This window comes from Geospiza fortis, unplaced genomic scaffold (assembly GCF_000277835.1).
Source record: "Geospiza fortis unplaced genomic scaffold, GeoFor_1.0 scaffold12, whole genome shotgun sequence".
Classification (NCBI taxonomy): Eukaryota; Metazoa; Chordata; class Aves; order Passeriformes; family Thraupidae; genus Geospiza; species Geospiza fortis.
The window spans coordinates 5,734,340-5,755,761 of NW_005054323.1; the positions used below are offsets into that span (position 1 = coordinate 5,734,340).

At 38.7% G+C, this 21,422-nt stretch overlaps 1 protein-coding gene across 1 annotated transcript in view; it reads left to right on the forward strand.

Moving 5' to 3' along the window:
* The first annotated feature begins 274 nt into the window (after positions 1 to 274).
* Positions 275 to 21,422, forward strand: part of TTC39B (tetratricopeptide repeat domain 39B) — a 50,608-nt gene continuing 29,460 nt past the window's right edge. The window contains exon 1 of the mRNA XM_005420868.2: positions 275 to 305. The gene's annotated coding sequence lies outside the window, so the exon portion shown is untranslated. The remainder of the gene's footprint in view (positions 306 to 21,422) is intronic.

The following is a 21,422-nucleotide window of genomic DNA, read 5'->3' on the forward strand; positions in this document are numbered from 1 at the left end:
CTGTATTGCCTTCTGTGATTTACATGGAGGAAGCTTAGAATCTAAAAAGGAAAACATCTTTGGTTTAATTCAGCTCTGGTCTGATGTAGTAGGCCCATAGGAAATATCTCTCTATAATGATTTGCAGTGAAAGCTTAGCAAACAGTCAGTAGACTGTGACTATTCCAGTGATTACTGTCTGTTGTAGAAGTGCTATCTGGTAATGGTAAATTTCTGCTGTGCTACAAAACATATCCACGTTAGATTGAAACTTCTTTTTTTCTTCTGCAGGAAAACTTTGAAGATGCCTATGAAAACATCCCCGTGTAAGTAGAATTTTTTTTAATGTGTGTTTGTTGAAGCTCCTTATACAGAAATAGTATACTGTGTGCACACCATTTTAGGGAAATACAATTTTATATGCACTGACTGCATTCACATTTTTCAGAACAGTTAAAGTTGTCAAGAGTTGAGAAACATAAGTACGATTAGGTTGATATATATGATGAAATATTTGTCAACAAATGTGAAAATTGTAAGGAATTAAACCAGAAATCTAGTAACTGAGTTACATACTGACAGCTTTAGACATTTTTGCATGGTGAAAAAGTATAGTCACTTAACATTATTGGGAAAATTTTGGATCATATGTTATGCAAGACCATCTAAGCAAGATTTTCAAAATGGAAGTTGTTCTGTCTTATACTGCTGCACAGATGTTTTCCCCTAATGAAGTGAGATAGTAATTTCTCTGGTGTGAGATCTCATGCCAAAGCAACACCTGTCTGTGATGAAAACACATTATGCTGTTTCTAAGTGGTTTTAGTTTTTCTCCAGGATTTTATTGCATTTTTATGCCATGAAACACATGAGGAAGTGACTTCTGCTGATAACCTCAGATCACTAAAACACTTCTAGACCCAGCAGTAGGTTTGGACTGAACTTCATGGCCAAAGCATCCATGGTCTTGGAAAATTGTATTTTACATATTGCCAGACCCTCTGTTTGTATCTTACCTAGAATAGTAAGGTCTGATCTGTGTAGAACTGAGAAAAATTAAGCATTGTTTCTTGACACTCAGAAAGAAACAAGAACCTGATATGTTCAAGTTGGGAATTCTTCATATTAAAGATTACTTATTCTTCCTTGACTGCCTTGCAGTTTGTCCATGATTGGGTAACTTACCTCTTCAGCTGCTGTTTTCCCCTGGGACAGGGACAAGAGTAACTTTGAAACACTATATGAGAATATTTATCCAATGTTCATTTGTTTCACGAGAAAGTGGTTTTGTTCTTTTCTGTTGATGTCTGAGCTGGGCATGGTTGTTTATTTTTGGCATGCAGAGCTTTGATTTGTTCTTCCTGAGTGTCTGTTTTAGAAGAGAGACAGTTCATGGCTGTCTTACAGGTACACTTTTTATAACAGAAGTTAGGTGTCAGTTTATTCTGGCTGGTATTGCTTCCATCTGCAATAAGCATTGTATAGACGAGTCAATGAAAGATGATAGAGAGAATATTAATGGGACAAAAAACTGTGTTGTTACTTAACATCACATTGAACATAGTGGATGTGTATATTCTTTTGTATCTGGGCAGGATTCTTCACTGGATTAGACTCCCCTTTCTCAAATTCTTTCAAAGATATGGCTATTTAAAAAAAAAACATGCCTAAGAAACTGAAAAAAATATCTTGGAAAGTTTTCTGAAAGTCTTCCATCTTATCTTTCTTGAAATGCTTTGATTGTAGTTTTCAAATGATGCTAGTAGTTTGCCTGAGGGAAAGCCCTTTGTAAATCTAATGCCATACTGGTTGTTCCTGAGTTTTCTCTATCTATGAACAGAGAATTAATTGTAGTTTTTTCATTACTATATTGACGCAATGAATGGCTCAAGGTTTAAGCTTCTGGGAAGCTGTGTCTGTTTTTCTGATTTTGCTGTTAATATTCACATTCATAATTTTTCTGTGTCAGCGTTTCATTCTCCCTTATTTTGGATAGGAAAGTGGCATTGTTAGAGGTCTGTGATGAGATGCCTGGCATTGGTTTGAGTGCTTTGTTGCAGTTAGTTATATCTTATTGAATTTGACTAAAATGGACCTTTTTTTATAGGGAGTTGGGTCAACAAAGGCTCATATTTACTTTAGAGATCAGTTTTGGTTCAGATTCTGTCAGATCATCATGGTGATTTAGAGAATTGGGAAAGAATGTGTAACAACCAGATCTTCACGTATTTCACACCCCACTCTGCAATTCTTAGTGTAAAATATGTATAACATGGCTCTGTATTTTGCACCAGTAGATGTTAGTGAATGGTTTTGCTAATCCAACTTGACTTCAACTGGCTTTGTTCTTTTAATATTATTGTTTACCGACAGATACCAGATTGTGCAGGTTAGATGTTGAAAGGGCAGTAAGTTACCTTAGTATAGTAAAATCCTTCCTTAAATCCCATGTGCTGGCTGTCATGTCTGAGGACAGGCCCAGGAGAAAATCAGTCTTTGCTCCAGTGGTTTAAAAGTATTAGATTGTCTGTCTAGATTCTTTTGTCATCTTCTACTCGTGGCAGTTACTGTAGATATAAACAGCAACTCCAAAACATGTAATGATCACAAAATGCTTGCTTTGTAGAGGCATGAAGAAACCTTTAAACAGAGTTATTTACTGTGAATTTTGTTTTCTGGTACTAAAGGTGAAGAAAGACTATTACAGTAGGTCACTCTGCTATTTTACTTAAAGCAACCACTAGCATTTAATATCTTCTCTGCCAACAAAAGTAACTGAGTTTTCGAAGTACTGGTTTGATAGTAACACTTCATAGACCATCTTCAACCTTCCAAAGATAATAGGTGGAATGTATGTCAAAGTAAATTCACCATTATCTGTTTGTGTTAACTCAGAGCTAGTTTGATTGGCATATTCTGTTGTAGAAGGAGCTGAATAACTAGAGACAAACTGTGATTTCTGTTGTGGAAGCTGAAGCCTCTGACTAGAAGTTTTGTGGTGGTAGGCTGTTTTTTACCATTTTTGCACTGGAGGGTCTGCTTCCAAGTTTTGGGCTGGGTGGGTGTGTTTGTCTGAGTTACCTAGTGCTTGCCAAGCATCTACAGATACAAAAACATAGATATACATACATAGATGGAGCAGATTTGTTTGTGGTTTATTCTTTTATTTAATGCTTGGTAAAAATGCCTCATCAATACCTAAATCTAACTGTGGAAAAACTACAACTTTAATTTCAGTCTCACTAAACAAGATAATTCTCTACTTCTTTGATTTTTTTCAAAATATTTCTGCTACCCTAATTTTTACTCAAATAATTCTGAAAATCTCTTTGTAGACAATTCTGAAAATCTCTTTGAATATCTTTGCAGATATTCATGTTTTCTGTTGTCAAAGTGTAATTTTCTAAATTATATTGTCTTTGGCTTTACAGCTAGATTGAAAATGGTTTGAGTTCTCAACAGTTTTTAACCATCACTGTATTGTGCTTAGCATGTACTGACCTTGCCACTGCTATTTTGATTTCTGTATATATTTTATCTTCTGAAGTTCTCAATTTGTTTAGAACATGTATGAAATATTAATTCTGTTTGTATTTCTGCCATCTCATTTTACTGACTTTTACTTAAAATGTCATCTGTCAAATGTCATGTGAAAGGAATAGGTAGCATCAAGTTGTGTTTGTCCATTCAATCTGCCTTAGACTGCCATGCAGGCTTTCTCTTTGAGATAAAGGCACAGATAGTGCCTTTGTTTGCTAAACCAATATCAGAGGCTTATGTAAATGAATTGCAGCATTTAGAGCAACTGCTCTATTATGATAGCTGTGTGGTTATGGAGATGCTCTGTATGAAGGTGCTCTGTCGTAGTTTTTGGGAAGAAACACAGTAATCTGCCTGATGACTTCAAGCAGCTCATATGCAGAGGAAGTCTTCATGTTGGCTATTTTTCTAGAAATTTCAGACACCAGACCCTGTGTCATGTCATCAGTGGAAAGATAGTGAGATCTCATTTAAATATGTTTAAAACATTAAGTATTGGAAGAGTGGGAGCTTGCATTCTGCAAGCAAAGCAGACAGATGATTTTTGATCAAGAATGGAACTCCTGGGATTTTTTGTCTTTATCAATTTCAGCAAAATGAGACAGACATTGTTGATTCTGTTTTGCATTTTCTTTGCCTAACTGAAGCTGTGTACTGTTAATCCTTGATCCTGCCAAAGCAGCTCTGTGTGGTATTACTGGGGTGATAGATTAAGGGCCAGAAGTGTTTAAGGAAGTTAGAGCAGGTTATCCTTGTAATCTTAGATGTGTAGTTAAGATTTCAGTTATACCTGCACATGTGCGTGTTTTGTCAGTGAATGAAATTGAACAGTTAAGGAAATGGCTCAAAATTCAAATTTTAATTCAGCGAGCCAACAACTTTTAGGGACAGTTCCTGTCTCTTCATAAGTTTAAATTCACATTTTGGCATTTTCTTGAGATGGTGAGATGCAGCTGTGATAATTTAAGTCATCAAAATTTTATTTTCTTATGTTTGACCCTCAAGGTTACTAGCAAAAAGTTCGAGTAAAGGCAGTTTTTGTGTCTAGAAGATATTTTCATAGCTGCATAAATATAAAAATATGACCCACTAGCTACTTTATATTGTGAGTTTCAAGATTTGAAAGAGCAGTAATGATACAGCAGCCGTATCTCTCTAATCTTTCCTCGCCCCAAACAGTTCTAAGATTATAGATTTTTAAACTAGGAGAGGTTTCCATTGGTTATACATTTTCATGGTTACACATTTTCATGTGTAAACACCTGTTTATTCCCACTACACCTTTTTCCTGTGCTTTAAGATTTCTTTGTGCTTGTATTTCAGTAGAAGATGTCAGGCCACACTGTGCTATTTGTATTGGGATCTTCTGTTCACTTTGAAATGTGTGTTTCCACTTGTGTTTGTAGCTCCTTAGAAACTGAGGAGAGGAGGTAGACAAAAACCCAAAGTAAAAAAAACCACAGAAGTGCCCAAAACTCTGTATGTTTTCCACACCCTGTTATTTTTGCAAGCCTTTGCTGAAAAGGTGGTGCACAAAAAGATACTACAGCATGTTTTTCTATTTTTTCACGTTCACCAAAAGAAATCTGTCTTACTTGAGAGTAAATATTTCTTTGCTGTTCTGTGGCTTGTTCTTTCATTACAAATCAATTAACGTTGTGGCTTTAAATTCACATCATTTTTAGAGTGGAACTTTCTGGAGACTTCTGGAATTTATTTAAGTGTTGTGTTGGAATCTTGATATTATGCTGGAATACATGATGATATCTCTGTTTTCTTTCTTTAAAGGTCTTTCAGGAAAGTAATGTTTGTTCTGTGCTTTAATAAAGACTGCATAACACTATTTGTAGCCCTGCAGCTCAGGAATTGCCTTCTCTGATAAACTTCTGAGACTTGGAAAGTGATGTACACTTTTGGATTTGTGGTGCAACCAATAAGATGTAATTGCTTTAGACAAGAAAATGGAAAGATGAATTTTAACTCATCAATGAAGAAAAATAATAAATTAGGCAGAATTTGTTGAGAAGCAGGATTGTTTTTAAGGAAAACAGTCTGAAACCCAGATTTGCTTGCTTGTTTATTTCAAGCAATCAAACAAACAAAAAAATGTCCTGTTTTTTTATAGTGTTGCTTTGGTGTTTGATTTGGTTATGTCATGTCCACCCCTTCCTTCCCATCCCCTTCCCGAATGATTAAATGCTGTCACAGAGTGTTTTGGGAATCAATCTGTGTGGAAGGTTTAGTGTATGTGTATAAGTTCAATTGCCTCTAAGTTCAGGGGAAAATGTTTGAGCATGGGCTGGTATTTGCAGACAGAAAGCTTCTTTTAGTCAGCTTTGTGGAAATGTTCTCCTGACTCACTCAGCTTTTTCTAGAAAGTAGTTTCTGAGCCGTCACATATGGAGTTTGCAACTTATCCTGTTAAAAACAGAACACTGTATGTTTTGTGGGGAAATTGAGTTGACTTCTTTGTAACTGGGCAGCCTCGATTCAAACTTGTCTGTTCTTCATGTGTAGACAAGGTCACAGAAATCTTAGCACTTTTACTTTCCCTGCCCCTAATATTGTTAGTATATTAACTGACAATATGCATAAGTACTGCTTCAAATGACATGGTGGAGAACTTTGATATGTATCTGTCAATTCCTTGGTCTTTAACACCACTGGGTCAAGTTTTATGGAAAAGGTAGAATGTCCTGATTTTAAAGGGGCTGTTGTCCATAAATTACAGGTGTCAATTTCATCTCTTTGAAAGGTTTACAAAATTTATGAAACCTTTTCCACCTGATCATAGGTGCTCTTGGTTCCCACAGGCGTTGTAGAAAATACTGTGCAATTCTTTCCTAGTATGTTACAAATAAGAATGTTTTAACAAAAGTACATTGTTTAAATAAATTGGGTTTGAAGTATTACTGCTGATACCTATTTCGCATGTACCTGAAATAAGTAAATGCAAACCTGCAGTTTCCATTTTACTCATTTTTGTGAGTAAATAACAGTAAGCATAGCTAGAACTAGGTACTATTAGTTCAGTTGATACAGCTTTAAAGAATACCTTTTGAAGGTAATAGTGGAGGACATTGTTTAATTTTCTGCTGCTTAGCTCCCATGTACTGAACTTTCATCATATCTCATCTAGAGAGACTAGACCAAGGGGGATAAAACTATCCGTGTTGTAGCCATTTTGCTTTTGACTCCTACTTTCTTCTGTGGCAGCTGATATTCATGAAGAGAATTGTTTTTAACAGCTCTCTGTGTTAGTGATTTGTTTTGGTCATAGAACTCCAGCTAAAAATTTGGATTTCTGGGGGAAAGAATGTTGAAGGGTTAATTAAAAAAAAAGGGATGTTTGAGTACTGTTAAATAAAGAAAATCAAGCATGAGCCAGTTATTTTTCTTCAGTGTTTCTTGCTATGAACTCTCATATATTTGATCTAGTTTTCCTGCAGTTGCTTTAACATACTTTACTGCAGTTTCATTAGCATACTTTTCCTTTTCTGTCTGACTTTAATTGTGTCTTTTTTTTTTTTTTTTTTGCATTCAGCAAATACAAAGGTGACTCCTTTTTTGTCTTTAAATATAAATTACTCTGCGTTCCTCATGTCTCCATTTTGCAGTTAGGAGAGATGGATTAGAATTAGGCTGCAGCACAGATTGGTAGAATCTCCCAGCATCCTCTTCCTGCAGAGGCATCAGCTTCCAGCATTGACTGTAGCTGCTGCCACTTTCACTGACATTTCTTTTGAATTCGACTGTGGAGAGTGCCTCTGTTGTCAGCTGCTGGCATGGAAACTTTTATTCTTTTTGCTTGATAACTCATTAATGAAACCTCATGGATATTGAGAAATAAAACAGAATCACTTTTCTCTTTATGCTTTTCTTTGTCTTTTTGCCTTTTTTTTTTTTTGGTGTGTGTGTGTGTGCGCACGGTGGAAAAGAGTGAAAGAAGCAGCACTTATTTTTACACAAGGACTATATTTACATACCTGAAGTTAACTGAATTAATCCTGTAAGTATATTATCTCTGCCTAATAGTTCTTGAAATCATGAATGTGGTAGTAAGATTTATGGGATTTTGTCTGTGAAAATTTGCTTTAGAATGTATGTCAAAATACAACATTGTTATTTTTATATAGATTTCCTTGAAGATAAAGGGAAAACTATATCTTCAATAGGATTATGAAATAATTGTTTCTCCTCTGCACTTTGCAGTGGTGAACAATGCTTTTAGAGAGCAGAAGCTTCTCTGCTGATGTCAGTGCTTAATCAGCTCAGATACTGTAGGTTGTAGAACACTGCAAGGTGTGTATTTTGAGATGCCATTCTTTAAAATGTGGTAATTTAAGGACAGTATCAGACTTAAAGCTACTTTTTCCATTTATAAACTGTGTGTTCAGCTCTTGGTAGCTGTGCTCATTTAACCATTTGAGGTTATATAATTTTTTACTTAAACATAAATAATTTATTTCATGGGATGCAATGCAGTGCTTTCAAAGTATTGTGTGTTAAGTATAATGCTGTGTGCTTTTAGACAGTTTAGTTCAGAATATCTCCAGCATAGGCTGTAAGTTCACAATGTAATAAATACAAGTAAATTGGTTTGAAGTTTAGAAGAGTGTCTTGCTAGGATCGTGATGTCCTAATTGTCTCTTTGGATCTAGGCCAGTATTTGTGTGACGCAGTGTTAGTCCCATAAACATCTGGCCTCATCTGGTGTCCTACTTGCAGCATGATTTTTTTTCCCCATAGCAAGATAAGTGAAATTTTTATTCATTTAATGTAAAACTGCTAGTGAGCTGTCATTATTATTCATATATGCTAGCTCTCCAAGGAGGTTCCTTCTCAACCTATTTTCTTGTCAGTATGCCTGCCATATTTGGACCTATTTTCTAGCAGAAATGTTGAACAGATCAAAATTATGTATTTTTTTTTTATGGTGGACATCTACTTGTCTGTGTCTACACGCTATATATTAAGTTTTGGCAGTATCGCTCTGTGCCATATTCAGGTGATCATTTTTGTACACCATATTGCATGCATTGACTTCAGCTTGATTATTTGATACAAACTATTAGTCTGATAAGGAGTATGCAAATACAGTAAATTCTCAGTTTACCTGCAAAGATCTCATGTTAAAACTTGCATCTAAAAATACTAGCTAACCACTGAGTCCCATTCAATAAATCTGACAATCTTTTATACTGCTGTGTATTCCCATTAGTGTGGAACAGAATAGAAATTTAGAATAGAAATAGTAAATCGGATTTTTCTTCTACCTGCAAACCAATACTGACACTTGATTTTTCTGCTTTCTCAGGCAGACTGTGGTCAATTCTAAATGCCTGTGATCTGGTTTTTTTTTGTTTTCTTGGCAGTTTTTAAGCTTACATATATTTAGGGTCAAATTCATGCTGGAGTGGCTTGATAAGACTTAAATATGATTATTTTTAATCATTTTAGTGATCAGATAAACTGTCTATCCCTATTCAGGTGGGTAAATAGTAACCTAAGGAGTTGGCGTATCTTGCTTTCACAATATGGGTGAGTCCTTATTGCAAATTTGGGTCTCTCTTTCTGTCCATGTGCAATGCAATCTGCTGTTGAACTTAAGAACTTGTTGTCATATAAAGCTGCTGATGCTTCTCAGATGATAAAAAAACACCTGACTTGAAGTAAATTGATTATTGGCTTATTGAATCTGGATAATGATCAGTCAAAAACTGGAACATTTGGCTATGCTCATGTTTCTTTTTAAAGATACAAATAAGATACAAAAGTGGCTTGAAATGTAGCCTGTGTTATTTTCAGAGTAGAAGACTGTTGGCAGTGGTGGGTTGATGGTGAGCCAGCAAGATGAGCTTCGTCTTGGCAATATATCCTGTGGCACCTGAGATTCAAGCAGATGGTCAATTTTGCCTAGATTTTCTTCCTTCCTGCTTATTCTGTTGCTTTGTTGCCCCTGTAGAGTAGTATGTGAGGATATACACCAATCAGTATTTTCTTGTGATGTTCAGATGCTGCATTGGTAGAGATATGTAGATAAGCAAAATCCATGTTTTTAATAAGACAGACGACCAGGAAAGTTCCTTGTCTCATCATCTGTCCTCACCCCCTCAGTCACTGAAATATTTGGAAGCTGAACCTCTTGATCGCTTTCTTGTAGTCAATTGTTAGATTCCCATGAGGCAGCGCTGTGGGTGCTGGGCTGCTTTCTGACTGGAAGGCGGTCCAATGCATGCCCTCTTAAGGTGGAGATTGCAAACAAAACTTACATGCAGAATGTAAAGCAAATAAACATTCGTCTCCTGACACATGGTGATCTGACATTTAAATTTCATGATCAGATGAGACTTCTAAGAAGGAATTTTTTTTTATAGAAAGGTTTTGTTTGTTTGGTGGTCTTTTAATGCATTTCATTTGTAAGACAGCATTACTAATCTCAGCCCTACTACGTTTGGAAAGCATAATACTGTCCATGTACATTGCCCTAGCCATACGACCTATCCAAGTACAATCATCAGCCTCTACCATCCTACCCATCCTCATACTAACATTCTCCAGCTGCAAAGAAGGCACAGGGCTGGTCCTACTAATAGCCTCAACCCAAACCCATGGCTCTGATCACCTATACAACCTCAACCTCCTACAATGCTAAAAATCATCGCCCCCACTGCAATACTCCTGTAATGCATAACAAATGCATTACTGTTGCTGTGAGCAGCTAAAATTCCTAAAATACAACGTTGTCACTTGTAGGTAAATCTGTTTAGTTTAGAAGAGCTAAGACTGAGACTTCTAGTTCTAAAAAGAAAGAGAGGGTAAACCCTTTTCCTAAAATACTAGCTGGTTTTCCCTATGCCCAGCTTCTGGTCTGTGAGACATAGCTGTGTCTGCCATCCTTGCCCTTGCCTTGTTGTTACATTACATGTAACATTATACCTGTTAATGTATAGCAATGGATCAATTAAAATCCTCTCTTGTTGAAATTCCAGTAGTCTATGAAAAGCTATCAGCCTCACCTTTTTTTCACAATGCTAAAGTATAGATAAAAACTGTGAAGTCATTCTCAGCTGATTTCGATGCATATTATTTTAATAATAGTTGGTTTTCAATAGGAGCAGCTATCTCCTTTTTTCTCCCTCAGTTACCTCTTCCCTTCTCACTGTTTTTCTGAGAGCTCCAGCTCTTTTTCCACGGCTGTTTGTTTTGAAAAATAGTTTTCCGTTCTTTCTCTTTATGTATACAAATGTGTAATATCACCTAGCTACTGTTTCTTTTTGCTCTGAATCATCTTTTCTGCCACAACTATAATGTGAGGTAGAAGAAACTATTTAAAAAATCCTAACCCAACAATAAACAAAACCCCCAAGCAATGAAACAACCCCCCCAGTGCTATTAAAGGAAGGAAAAATGCCCTAGTGGTGAGTTGGCTTGATCATTCAAAGGATTGTATGGGCAGGTCCATTGGTATTGTGGCAACGAGCCCAAAATTCACTGATAAAGATACAACTAGCTGGCTAAATGCTGCTATCTCTCATAGTCAGGTAGTGTTGAGGAGGGAGGTGCAACAACACTAATCTGAATTGCTTTCTACCATGGTCTTTGCATTGTGCATATCCACCCAGCTCTGTGGGTGGATAGTTGTCTCCAAAAATTCAAATTGAAGGTAGCACCAAGGAAGGGCTTGGGTAATAATAATGCTGTTTGTCTCTCTCTGCTATAGAATAAGATTTCAAATACAGTGTAAGGAAGTCCTAAGGGAGGAATAAGTGAAAATAAGTGTGTTACCCTGATGGTTTTGCCTGAATACCAAGCTACATAACCTAATGTAATTTAAACTAAATGACCGTTTAGGGGGTGTTTTGTCAGTTGTGTGTTTTCTGGTGGGGTTTTTTATTATTTTTGTTTGTTTCTTTCTTTTTAAATTTGCGTGATGTTGGGTACATTTTATTATACCAAGCTTTTAAAGTAATTTCTTCCTGTTTGCAAATTTGGCTAGCACAGTTTTGCATAATTTCGCTGCCAGTTGGGTTTTTTTAAATGAATGTTCAGCACACAGAATATCGCATGCATTGGTGAAGTTCTGGAACAGCAAAGACAGTGAGCCTTCAAAGGAATAAAGTCTGCCTTGCATTGGCAAGAATTTTTTTTTTCAGTGCTTACCATAAATATTTTATTTACTTAAAATTCATGCTTCTCATAAGAAGGGGTGTATACATCATGAATGCAGAATTTGCTGTGGAGGTATGACTAGTGGATTTAATACCTGGGTAAAATAAGTTACTGTTTAATATACTGACCAGTTCACTGAAGTTTTCAGACTTTCTGTATTAATGGTAATAGCCTAGGACAGGAAATGCTTTATATACATTGCAAATAGTTTCATATGCCTAGCGGTGTGCTTTAAGGCATTTTTCTTACAGCATTTAGGCATTTTCTGTTATGTGTTTATAAGTGGTGTTGAACACTAAGTTTTAGATTAAATGATAAAAAAGTTTGCAACAGTTTTTCTGTTTTCATTAAAAAAATATTGATCATGTGATCTTATATTTCTCCAGAATTATTTTAAACTAACACAAGAGGTTTAAGAATCCTTTTTGTTCATAAACTGGATGTGATTGGCCACTTAAAAATATTGTGATCCCTTTAATGTCAAGGACACAATACACTTTAATATCTTTGCAGCAAGAAATGTTCAGCTGTGAGACAGGTTACTCAATTTGATTCTGCATTTCTGAATTATTCTCTGGGTGAAAGGTATGCATGGCATGCCTGTAGGCGAAAGAAGAAAATTTCAGCTTCATGAGGTTTGCCTGATGGCCCTTCAGAGGCTGAGTCCTGTACCTGTCCAACAAGATACTGAAAGACATGTGCTAGCTCTAGCGTAGTGTGGGATTGAGGTGTGTGTGGAGTTTCTTGCATATGTCAGTTGTTCCTCAGAATAATCCGCATTCATGAGAATTCCTTAGGTTCAGACTTGATACAGGAGTTGTTCCTAAAGGTTGTGCATTTCTGCTTGTATTTGTTTAAAACCAAATCATACAGAAGTCTCTCACTTGTGAGATACAAGAGTAATCCCTTGTGTAAGAAAATCCAACACAACTAAAAAGCTATTTCCATTTGCTTTTTTGAACATTTCCTGTATGTGTCAGTGGATTGTACTACCTTCAACCATCCTTCACTGAAAAATCTAGAACATAAAATGTAGATCTAACAGACTATCTCAGTAGGACTTTGCAACAAGTTATTTTGCTTCATTTCATGATGCTCTTGGTGGGCTTTTGCCATGAGCAGTAGTGCAACCCACTGCTCTGTTATAGGAAGGTAGTACTCCTACAAGTTTCTCACCTTCTGCGTGACGACTTGTGTTGCAACTTTGTCTGTACAAATGACTAATAAAAGTGATAGCATCTAATACTGTCCTTTAAGAAGGGATTGAATCTAAATTTTGGTACAGCATTAGACAGAAAACTGGAGTATTACTATTGTCTGGTATATAAGTGATGCATGAGAGGGATAAGATGCAAAAATAGATACTAAGAGCCATACTTCACTAGTGTTTCCTTAAACATGATAGAGATGTTTCCTATTACCCACAGACACACAGTTTGTGTTTTCTACTTAAACTTTATTGAAAGAATGTGAAACCTTACAGAGGAAAGGTGTTAATCACAAGAGGAATTGACACATTGGTGGAAGATAAAATAGTCAAATAAAATAAAAGAAATGGGGTTTGTATGGTATTTTACAGGGCTAGGCAGAAAGAAGGTGTCTCTGCCACAGTAAAGGAGGATGACTCTTTCCCAATCACTGAAACTGAAGTAACAGTAGACTATGACAGGACTTCCGGTGTTTGAATGTTTGAGGACTGACAGAAATCAACAAAGAACCTGTTCCTTAACAATTCCCTTTTTCTTAATGTATGATTTTTAAATGTTGCAGAATTAAGGATGTTAGTATTCTTGTCCTAGTGACATGCTTCTAATCTGAAGCATCATTTTAAATTAAAACACAGCAAAAAGAATTATGCCAGGAACAGACTTCTGCTGCAGTAATACAAGATGTCTGAGTCATTTCAGTTTAAAAAAATAAGTAATATGGTGGTGACAGTTTTTCAAATGTTTTGGATTTATGCTATAGTAAAGCCAGGCAAGAGGACATCAAGTGCATTTTGGCAATGTAAAGTTATGCAAAACGTGAACATGAAGTGATGATTTATTATCTCTGTGACCTGTAAACTGTGACCTTTGATACTGTAATTTTAGTCCAGCTTTTGATGTTGGCTGGGAGGAAGTCTTCCAAGGAGACTGGGAGTGAAGCGGTGTGCTTCAGCAGGCTCTTATGAGAGTGACCAGCGCACTCGGGGTCCAGAGCGCACATGCTACACTGGCTGACAAAAGAGGGGAAGAACAGGTCTTTGTTTGGAGATCCAAAGGATGAGTGTTGCTTTGGAGAGCATCCAAGGACAAAGATGAACTTGGGCTGGGGGGCACAGGGTTTTATGTGGGGAAAAGGGGGTTGATCTGAGGGTCAAGGACCAGTGGGAAAAGGGAAAGTGGTGCAGAGGAGGGACAGCCAACCAGGGGAACCAGTAGGGTAACAGGAATGGAACACTGCAGCAAAGTGGGACCAATGGGGATCAGGAGAGGGGAGAACATTCTAGGGAATATACAAATATGGTGAACGAGGACTGAACTGGGGTGGAACAACTGTACAAACCAATAGAACTCAAGACATTAACATGTGCCTGCAAAGGAGAGGGGTGTTTCTGCTTGTCTGCTTTGGCCTCTCTAGGGCTGGGGCATTTCAGCCGTTGTGGCAGGCCCTTGGATGGTCTACATGGGAGGGCTGGATTTGAGTTTATTTTATGCTAAGCAGGCATAGAAGTACACAGCTCAGGGTCAGGTGTGTGGAAAAAGCATAGTGTGGTCTGCACATAGTTCCCTTGGTATGTGGAGGAAAGATATTTGATAGAATGTATTTGATAGAATAAAAAACTTTCAAGTTACCACTGTTCTTGGACATTACAAGGGATCTGTAAAGTTGAAGTAGAGCAGTGTACAAAAACAGTCAGAGCCTTCTAGCCAATAAAATGGAAGTATGGGATAGATTCTACTGAGGATCAACTGTTAATTCCTGTTAAGAAGTTATGTTGTGGCTGTTTAAAATAGTTACTCTTTTTGATATGGTAAAACATAAGCAGCTCCATATTGAGTTTTCTTGAACCAATTCATTGCTGCGAAGGGAAGGATCTACTTCAGGAAGCATATAAACATTCTGTATAGTGACAGGATCAGATTTTGACAGCGTATTGTGACTATTTGACTTAACAATCTTCCTCCAGAAGACAAGAACCAACTGAGAGCAATCCATTTTAAAGCTGTTTTTGTCATTGTTAGTTTGGCAGTAAACACTCCAACAGACACTTGCATAAATGTTGTTCAAGAACAGTACTGCATATGGTAGCTGCTTGCTGCCGATACTGTAGTTCACACATGGGGTGATACTTATTTAAGTTTATGAAAGTAAATGCCTCTAAAATACTTTCCTTCTGATTAAGCTCCTCTAAATGTTAAGGGTCACTTGTTTACTACAGTATTTATGTTCTGGGAAAATTTTCTCTTAATTGTAATGCATCTTGTTTTCTTGATACTTGTACTCAAAATAGCATTTTCTCCATATTTCCTGCATTTTTAGAAGACCTTATTTTTCCTTTAGTTTGTGTCAGATTTGCATCTTAATATGATTATCTTAAAACAGTTATTGTTAGTTTCACTTTTTTGTGGTCTTTATTACTTAAAATTTTGCTTTATTCCAACTAATCATTACAAACATATGCAGTAACTGTAGTGAAGCTACCTGTGATAAGAACAGCTGAACGAAACCAATTTGCTGGCAATTCAATGTTGTTTATCAGATAAGGCTGATTATTTTGGCTGTGTTGTAAAAAGAGCCAACAAAATGTTTAGAAGTTTAAGAACTAAATTCTTCAGTCCCTATTCATGTAAAGTGTTGCTTGAACATTTGAGTCTAGCTGATGTTCATAAAGCGATGTGGAACTCAGCCCTAAATATTTAATATAAAAGGTGGAAAGCACTGGTAGATTACAGGTAAATTTTTTTCTGCAGTTCTGCCATTACTACCTCCTGAAACCCCTTCTAAGAGAAGAGTTGATAAATCACTGCAGCTGGGGTGGTTGTTAAAAGCTTACTAAATCTTCTGCAAATACAAAGACAACCACATATACCAAGTTAAGGTTTAACTTCAGCTATATTATAGCTTTTCAGGAATACTCTTAGACTAAGCCCTGATGTAGAGAGATGGATGTCATTGCCTAACTCATTACTCGTGTTTACATAACTTTTAAATACTAACACACTGACTTTTCCTTTTTTTAGGCTAGTAGTTATGGTCCCTTTTTCTATAGAGGAGGAAAAAAAGAAAGGAACTTAAGTTGTAAACTGTTTTGATGATTTAAATTAATAATGTTCTTGTTCTGTGTTCATCTTGAGGACTGTTGTCCTAATAAGTGAGTATTCCAATATGTCTGGGGTTTTCAGGTTGTATTCTTATGCTTTGTTTCTGGCATGGTTCCAAATAGTTTGTTAGAAGAACCTACTTAAAGTTGCTAATAATTAACTTGCTTACAGACAGTATATTCCCACTGAATTAGAATAATTTCATTAGTTTAGCACCAAACTCAAGGTACACAAACTATTGCTGGAATTCACAACATTTCCTCTTTTTTCCAAAAAGAAGTTTGAAATAGCAGTGAGAGGAAAACCTAAAAAATGCTATGTGTTGGGGAAAAAAATCCCTAAAGTGTCAGGACTGTAATACAGTAGCATTTTATTCTCTTTGTAATGTAATGCTATTATCTTGGTGTAACATTCAGTATAGCATATTTTTCTGATCCTTTTTATTTCATTTGGCTGGGGTAGCATTAACTTTCTTCACAGTGGCTGGTATGGGGCTGTGTTTTGGGTTTGTGCTGAACATGGGATTGATAATACAGGGATACTTTTGTAACTGGTGAGCAGGGCTTACGCACAGCCAGGGCCTTTTCCGCTTTCTGTAATGCTGCATTGGTGAGGAGGCTGGGAGTGCATAGGAGGTTGGGAGGGCACATAAGAGGGACAGCCAGCATGTATTTCAGAGGTGCAGCTCCTGCCTGACCAACCTGGTTTCTTTTTATGACCAGGTGAACCAACTGGTGGATGTTGTCTATTTGGACTTCAGCAAGGCCTTTGACACTGTCTCCCACAGCACTCTCCTGGAAAAGCTGGCAGCCCATGGCTTGGACAGGTGCACCCTTCACTGGGTTCAGAACTGGCTGGATGGCAGGCCCAGAGAGTGGAGGGGAATGGTGCTGCATCCAGCTGGTGGTTGCTCATTGGTGGTGTCCCCCAGGGATCAGTGTTGGGCCCAGTCCCATTAAATATCTTTATTGGAGGTCTGGATGGGGAGATCAAGTGTGTCTGCAGTAAATTCACAGATGCCACCAAATTGAGTGCAAGTATTGATGAGCTGTAGGGAGGGTAGGAGGGCTCTGCAGGAGGACCTGGACAGGCTGAATCGATGGGTGGAGTAACAAAATGAGGTTTAACAAGGTCAAGCGCTAGGTCCTGCACTTTGGCCTCAACAGCCAGTGCCCCATGCATCACTACAGGCTGGGGGCAGAGTGGCTGGACAGTGGCCAGGCAGAAATGGACCTCAGGGTAGTGACTGACAGCAGCTGAACATGAGCCAGCTGTGCCCAGGGGGCCAAGAAGGCCAATGGCATCCTGGCCTGTGCCAGCAATAGTGTGGCCAGCAGGGCCAGGGCAGGGATTGTCTCCATGTATTCGGCACTGGTGAGGCCACACCTCAAGTGCTGTGTCCAGTGCTGGTGCCCTCAATTTAGGAAGGATGTTGAGATGCTGGTGTGTTAGGAGAAGGGCAGTGGAGTTGATGAAAGGTCTGGAGCACAAATGCTGTCAGGCATGGCTGAAGGAGCTGGGATTGTTTAGCCTGAAAAAGAGGAGGCTCGGGGGTGACCTTATCATTCTCTACAACTGCCTGAAAGGAGGCTGTAGCCAGGTGGGGATCCGTCTCTTTTCACAGGCAGCCAGTGACATGACAAGAAGACTCAGTCTTAAGCTACACCAGGGGAGGTCCAGGTTGGACATTAGGAGGAATTTCTTCACAGAAAGAATGACTTGGCATTGGCTGCCCAGGAAGGTGGTGGAGTCACCCCCACCCTTGGAGGTGTTTAAGAGTCAAGATTTGGTGTGGCGTTTGGTGCTGTGGCCTAGCTGACGCAGTGGTTTTTGGTCATAGATAGGACTTGATCTCAAAGGCCTTTTCCAACCTAGTTAATTCTATGTGATTCTGCAGTTCAGGTGACCCAAGCTGACCAAAGGGATATTCCAGACCATATGACAATCATGCTCAGTATCTAAAGTGGGGGGAAGAAGGAAGAAGGAAAGGACATTCACAATGACAGCATTTGTCTTTCCATGTCACCATTTTATGTGTGATGGGGCCCTGCTTTCCTGGAGATGGCTGAACACCTGCCTGCCCATGGGAAGCAGTGAGTTGATTCCTTGTTTTGCTTTGCTTGTTTGTACAGCTTTTGTTTTCCCAGTTGAATTCCCTTTATCTCAACCCACAAATTTTCTAGCTTTTACCCTTACAATTCCTTCCCACCAGTGTGAGAGTGAGTGAGCAGCTGCATGGGGCTTGGCTGTCATCTGGGATTAAACCACACGGGTCTCTTTTGTTGCCTAGTGTGGGGCGCAAAGGATTGAGATCAGGAGATATCTGACTAGAGTGTGTTAAAATAAAATTGTTATAAACATTCATTCTATTGGTTTAATAGTTGCTGGTTTCAATATGGATTTATTTGCTCTCATACTTGTGGTATTTTGTCTGTATTACAGAAGTAATTCCTTACTTGCAGTACATGTTCTGTGTGTTGTATTTTATGGAATGGGCTTATCACAGGATAATGACGCTGGTCACCAGCGTGGTGTGTCTGTATTCAAGACTGCAGGCACCTTTGTGCTTTGGGAGTCACCTACTGGGAGCAATTAATGATCACATCTTTGTTTTTTTTGGTTCCTCGGAAGACCAGCCTATGAGGGAGACACCTTTCTATATCTTTTTCTCCTCCTTTTTTTTCCCTTACTTGTCTTCCAGGCTGGTAGTCAAGATTTTAAAGGTTCTTGGATATCCTTTGACTGCCCTTGAAACCAGCCTGGGTTTTTTTGCTCGGAGCCAGCATGTTGTTGCATATGGTTCAGGTCTTGTTTAAGGTCAGACTAATAACATGAGATCTGCTGAAAAGCTGGATAATTCAGAATGGCAGAGTGTTTGGGGTTGTATGGGCCAGTACCTAGGGCAGTGAGCGCCTTTAGTGCGCTTGCACCTTTACTCCTGAACAAGTGCAGAATCCAGAAAAACTAGTAAAACATTGAAAAAAAGTTGTTCTGTCACGATGTTCAACACTGCTTAGTACCTGCAGGAGAGAAACAAGGTCTCTAAATATGATGGTGAGATGACAACAGGCCCTGCAGCTGCTCCATCCACCTGAAAGACACTGTGACTGCTCCACTCCCACTGACTGTGGTGATGCCACTGAAACCACTGGACTGTGTGGGTTTGATGGCCTGGCACAGGAGCCCCACAGGAATACAATGATTCAGTAGACACTGGTGCACAATGTACCCTAATGTCATCAAGCTGCATAGGGATGGATCCATTTGGATTTCTGGGATGACAGAGGGATCCAAAGAGCTGACTGTATTGGAAGCTGAGACTGGCCTGACTGGCATGAGTGGCAGGAGTACCCTATCTTGACGGGAGCAGAGGCTCTCTTCATCCTTGGCATAGACTCTCTCAGGAGAGGATATGTGAAGGATTCGAAATGCTGTTGATGGGCTTTGGTATAACTACCCTGTAGATTGAGGAAATTTCAGACATCCCTTTTGTTCTGGGGCTGAAGAACAGCAGGTGCCAGTTGCCACCACAACAGTGCACTAGAAGCAGTGTCTCACAATGTAGACTCTGTAATTCCCATTTATAAACTAATTTGTCACCTAGAGAGCCAAGGAGTGGTCAGCAAGATCTGCTTACCTTTAACAGCCCTGTATGGCCAGTATGAAAGTCCAGTGGAGAGTGGAGGCTGATAGTAAACTGTGGCTTGAATGAAGTTATACCACCTCTGAGTCCTGGTGTACTGGATATATTGGAACTTCCATACGAGCTGGAGTCAAAGGAAGCAATGTGGTGCCACAATTGATACTGCTGTTTGTTTTTGTTAGTTCCTTTGAGAGCAGAGTGCAGGCCACAGTTTGCTTTTGTTTGGAGCTGTGTCCACAGTACCTGGAATTGACTGCCAGTCAGAAGGAATCACAGCTGTATCATCTGCCACAGACTGATGAAGACTGGAACAAGGTGAAGCTCTGGAACACCTGCAGTGTGTTAGTGATACCATTTTATGAGAAAATACAGCAGAAGTTTTTGAGAAAAGGAAGCAAATAATCCATTCCTTTTAAAAGCTGGTTTTGCCATGAAACAGAATAAGGTAAGGGGACCTACACAGAGATCCAGCTTTTAGGAATCAAGATGGACATTGTCAGATCCCAGTGGTTTTTATTAAGATAACACTGATGTCTCCAGCAACTAGCAAGAAAAAGACACTTGACTTTTTAGGTGTTGTGGGATTTTGTAGAATGCACATTCCAGCTTGCAGTCTGATTGTAGCCCTCTCTACCAAGTGACCTGGAAGAAGAATGATTTCAAATAGCCCTCTGAGCAGCAACAAGCCATTGAACAAATCAGGTAGGAAATTGTTCATGCTGTAGCCCTTGGGCCAGTCTGAACACGGGCCAGTCTGAACATATGTAAAAAAAAAAGGCTTTTTATTGCAGCTGGAGAGAATGGACCTACCTGGAGCCTCTGGCAGAAAGCACCAGGGAAGTTTTGAGGCTGACCTCCAGGTTTTTGGAGCTGAGCATACAGAGGATCTGAAGCCCACTATACTCTAACTGAAAAGGAGATACTGGCACCTTTCAGGGATGATTGGTACTGACACACAGCTTCTGGCACCACTGTTACCTGCGTTGAGTTGGATGCTCAAAGGGACTAAAGGAGTTGCATTGATCACATAAAGAGTTTGGATAGGAAAGCCTTGTCATGCAGGAAACTTGGAATTAATTGTGGGCTGACCAGAAGGCAAAGATTTTTGGAATGTCACCAGACTTGTGCTGAAGAGGCCCCAGTATATAATAAATTCCCAGAAACTGAGAAGCAATATGCCTTGTTTACTGATTAATCCTTCTGCTTGTGGGAAAGCAGCTGTATAGAGTCCCCTATGACAAGTAACAGAAGTTGCTGGAGGAGAACATGAATTGAGTAAATAAGCAGAGATGAAAGCCATCCAATTGGCCGTTGACATTTCTGAAGGAGAGAAATGGCCAATGCTTTTTTTTTTTCCTGCCTCTGTGCTGATTCATGGGTGGTGGCCCCATGGGGGTGGTGGCAGTGATGGGAGCGGAATAACTGGCAACCTAGGGGTAAACCCATCTGGGCTGCTAAGTTGTGGCAAAACATTGCTGCCTGGTTAGAAAAGTGTCTTAGTTTGAAAAGACAGGTATCTGCTAAGGAAGGCAGGAGCCTCTCTTGAAATGGAAAATGTAAACCCCCTCCTTCTGAATTTTTATGATTTTGAAATTAAGAGGCTCTCAGGCAAAGATACGGGAGTAGTAATAACAGTTATTAGGAAAAATAAAAAACCACAAAAATAAAAATGCAGTAATATAAAACAATACTAACAGAGTCAGAATACAACCTGACACCCTGTTGGTCAGGGTGTTGGTAGCAGTCTGATTAAATGGTGGCTGCAGTCCTGCTGGAGTGAC